Source organism: Orycteropus afer, unplaced genomic scaffold (assembly GCF_000298275.1).
Source record: "Orycteropus afer afer isolate SDZICR_OR568_19922 unplaced genomic scaffold, OryAfe1.0 scaffold00772, whole genome shotgun sequence".
In the NCBI taxonomy this organism is placed as follows: Eukaryota; Metazoa; Chordata; class Mammalia; order Tubulidentata; family Orycteropodidae; genus Orycteropus; species Orycteropus afer.
The window spans coordinates 894845-899191 of record NW_006922359.1 but is presented as its reverse complement, the minus strand read 5'-3'; the positions used below and the strand labels follow the sequence as shown (position 1 = coordinate 899191).

General features: G+C 46.0%; 1 pseudogene; it reads left to right on the top strand.

Moving 5' to 3' along the window:
• The first annotated feature begins 119 nt into the window (after nt 1-119).
• Nucleotides 120-1088, top strand: LOC103211695 (annotated as a pseudogene).
• The last annotated feature ends 3259 nt before the right edge of the window (nt 1089-4347 follow it).

Below are 4347 nucleotides of genomic sequence, written 5' to 3'. Positions count from 1 at the left end.
TGAATAGTAAACTTGTATGTTACTTGCTTGTAACCACCTAGATCCACCTGAGTGGAAATGGGGGAAGTGCAGCAAAGAAAAAACGAGCTGAATTTAATACTCTTTAACCTAAGACCAGGATGCTGAAGAAGCAGTCTGCAGGGATTGTGCTGTGGGGCCTGGAATGCCCTGCTCTGTCTCTTCCTCTAGACACGCCCAGCACCTAGCAGGCCTCCCTCAGACGGTTCTCCTGATGACGACCCCGCCAGCCTCACCCGTGAGGTGATCCACCTGGCCCAGAACACTGAAGTGGAGTTGGAACATCAGCGGGGATTGTTGCAGCAGGTTAAAGAGCACCATGCTGAGTGGAAGCAGCGGTTGAGAGTGCCCACTGCAGGCCCCCCTGCCCCACCGCATGTGCCTGTGCCCCATCATTGTCAACCAGGACTGTGAGCATGAGGAAACAGCCCAGGTCATTACCTCCTATAGCAGCACCATCACGCACATCCAGCAACCTGACCTGAGCCACGTAGCTGTGCCGCCCGACCACCACAAATTCCAGAACTACTTAAAATTACGCGGCATTACCACTAGATCTGGGCCAGATCTCCCACAGGTTCAAGTTCTCAGCAGCTGTGGTCGTCGAAGATGACCTGGAGGTAGCACCAGATTTCTTTGAGTACTTTCAGGCCACCTACCCAATGCTGAGGGCTGACCCCTCACTCTGGTGTGTGTCTGCCTGGAATAACAATAACAAAAAACAGACAGTGGACTCTAACAAACCTGAACTCCTCCACCGCACAGACTTTTTCCCTAGCCTGGGCTGCCTACTCTTAGCTAAGCTCTGAGCTGAATTGGAGCCCAAGTGGCCCAAGGCCTTCTGGAATGATTAGATGCGCAGGCCAGAGCAACGACAGGGACGGACCTGTGTGCAGCCTGAAATCTCGAGAACGATAACCTTTAACCACCAGGGTATCAGCCATGAGCAGTTCTTTGACCAACACCTCAAGTTCATCAAGTTAAACCAGCATTTTGTGCACTTCACCCAGCTGGACCTGTCCTACCTGCGCGGAGAAAGCCCAGGAGCTGGAGATAAGAGGAAGAGCTAGCTGGTCTAAAGTGCACTGAATTGTGAGCCTACGAGCATTGAAATAGTCCCTGAGGACTGAAGATGTAACAGAAGGTGCTAGCTAGTCTGAAGTGAAGGGAAGAATGTAACTCCCAAACTTGGCAGCTAGTATCCACGACCTAGCTGGGATAGCTAGAGCTGAGGTGACCAGAACCCGACCAAACAGAGAAGATGATTAACACAGATAGTGTTAAGTTGCTGCAATTTAATAGCTTGTACTGAGCTGGACTTTGCTTGTTTATGGATCCACATGCCTGAAGTTTCCAAGGAGAACAGAAGATTCTCCAGAGAAAAACGACCGTGCTTCCTCAGAGTACTGGTCTGATAGGGATGGGCAAATTAGAAATTAGCTATTTAAAATGGGGGGAGATAAAAGCATGAAGTAGCTGGCTTACACATTTCCATAGGTGTGGTTATTCTTAAACTGATGGTGAAAGGGATGTAAATTTTTGAAGTATAAGAGAAATAATAGCTAGAAAAGCCAGGGGGTAGCCTGCAGTGTAGTAAATTACTTAGTGTAACTTTGCCACCCATAAATCTTTATAAACTCCAAAGCGAAATTTTCTGTAAGCAACTGAGGAACTCCTGGTTGCTAAAATTGTCCGCCTGGAGAAAATTTCTGTTAGGAGTAGCGCAAAACAATATTCTGAGAAGTGCCTACTCTCTCAAGTACTTAGAGTTCTGATGCTGTAATTAACTAGTTTGACCACCCTTCTGAGCTCAAAAAGAAGCCTCCTAGAAGCAGAACTCTCTCTGACTGCTATTTAAAGGAAACTTACTGCTGAAAGAGACACATGCCCCCCGAAAGAAAATGTGCCCAAAACCAAAGATAGCATAAAAATTAGTTCAATTCCTCTCCTTAACTAACATTTCTGTTGTCTGCTCACGCAAAACCAGTCATTATGAAACTAGTTTTACTGACGGTTAGTCCTTGTGTTTTAAACAGATTAGTCAACTTTGTAAAAGATCGAATTAATACTGTGTAACTTATGGTCCTGAGGCACCAATATCAGTCTTTATCTCCTGTAATACAAGAGAATGATTCCTCTTATGCATGACAAAAAAGGGGGAAATGTGAGGCCTGAGTCCTAATAGCCTCCAGGGAAATCTTTAACCAGAAGCCTTTTAGTGTCGGGAATTCTAACAAGTCTTTTAATGTTGGGGATTCTAAACACTCCCCATGCCTCAGGGCTTTTATCTACCCTCCGGACTCAGCAGGTATCAGAGATTTCCTCCGGATTCAGTGCGTATCAGAGATTTGCCTGGCTCCTGAAGTCTTCCACGTATCAGGGCTCTGCATCCCCCCTAGATAATAATTCCCTAAGTAGACTTTGGAGCCGGGCGATTCCAACACGTCCCCCAACATCTCAAACCCCTGCCCTAAACCCCTTAGCAACAACCAATCATCTGTACCCCTTTGCCCTGGTGCTACTCCACCCTATATTTTCCTATAAAAATGTGATAGTAACGGAGCATGAGGTCTTTTGCTCAAGCCACCACTCGGTGAGAGCAGGGACCCTAGCTCGAGCTAGCTAATAAACTTTCCTTTTGTTCTTGTATTATCATGTCTGTGGTGACCTCCTCGCGCCGACATTCCTTTCCGGGCTCATCAATGACAAGAACAGACGTATGCACACCCATGTTCATCGCAGCACTATTTACAATAGCCAAAAGATGAAAACAACCTAGGTGTCCATCAACTGAGGAATGGATAACCAAACTATGGTACATACATACAGTGGAATACTATGGAACCCTACAGAATAACGTAGAATCTGCAAAACACCGCATAAAGTGGATGAACTTGGAGGACATTATGCTGAGTAAAATAAGTCAATCACAGAAGGACAAATATTCTATTAGTCCATTATTGCAAAAGTCAAGGAAAGGTTTATCTATGGAAGGAAATTCTTTGTTGGTTACCAGGGGTAGGAGGGGAGGGGAGGAAAATAAATAAATAAATAATAAACAGGTGCCCCCAAGCAAAAAGCAGCCCCCAGCCCCAGGCGCACCTACCTCAGGCTCCAGCCTTTATAATATAGAGCCACACCCAAGCGAAAACCAGCCTCCAGGCCCTGAGCCAGCTTACTTCAGGCCCCAACCTTAATAAAGAGCCTCCACCAAGCCAAAAGCAGCCTCTTAGCCTTGGGTCTGCCTACCTCAGGCCCCAGCCTTAATATAGAGCCACCCCCAAGTGAAAAGCAGCCTCCGAGCCCTGGGCCCATCTACCTGAGGCCCCAGCTTTAATAGAGAGCCTTCCCAAGCAAAAAGCAGCCCCCAGGCCCAGCTAAGAGTTCCCATGAATATCCAATCACACAACAGCTTACTATGGAACAATAATTTGAAATTAATAGCCATACAGAAAAGAGACTTCATCCTTTCAGGCCATCCCATAGCTGATTTATTCAGGATGTAGATGGTCCTTGTGTGCTAATGTACTATGGTTAGGAACTAGACAACGAAAATATCCATCCACAATCTATCTGCCACTATGGCTCAAATTGCTGATACAATAAAAATCTTCGGAATCCTTGGCCAAGTTTATATTATATAGACAAAAAATTCTTTACAATTTCCTTTTAGCTCCACAAAGAGGGGTTTCTACTGTCACCAATACTTCTTGCTGCTCATGAATAAACACCTCCAGAGTTGTAGAAAGGCGCTCTGGTGGCATACTGGATAAGGCATTTGACTGCTAACCAGAAGGTTAGTGGTTCAAACCCACCAGCTGCTCTTGGACCCCGCATGTAGCTACACAGCGTGCCATACTCTAGAGACCATTCCCAAAGGCCTGCTTTCTTTTCCTTTATAGTTCTCTCTCCCTGTTCTCTGTTTCTCTTCTGATTAAACTTTTCTCCCGACTCTATGCCTCCTGGGAAGTTTTTCAGAGTCTTGCTACCTACTCAGGAGGAAGTTTTGACCTCCTTGGAAAATTCCCGTAACAGTATCTGAAATAGACTGGTTTTTCTAAGGAGAGTAAGGTTTAGTTCTGAAGTTAACCCCTTTTTAGAGTGCTCAGTTATTCCTCTAATGTGGCTGTGTCCACCCCATTCACCCCAGATTTTATCTGCCCTGGAATTAACCCCAGCACTTTGGCAAGGTGAAATCAGATGAGACACTGCTAAAAAGCCAAAAGTGTCCTGCTACCAAAATCAGCATCTGATACACGCCTTGGAGAGAGCAATCACAGGAGAAAGAAGGGCTGCTTATGCACAGGTAGACGGCTCAGGGAGCAGGAG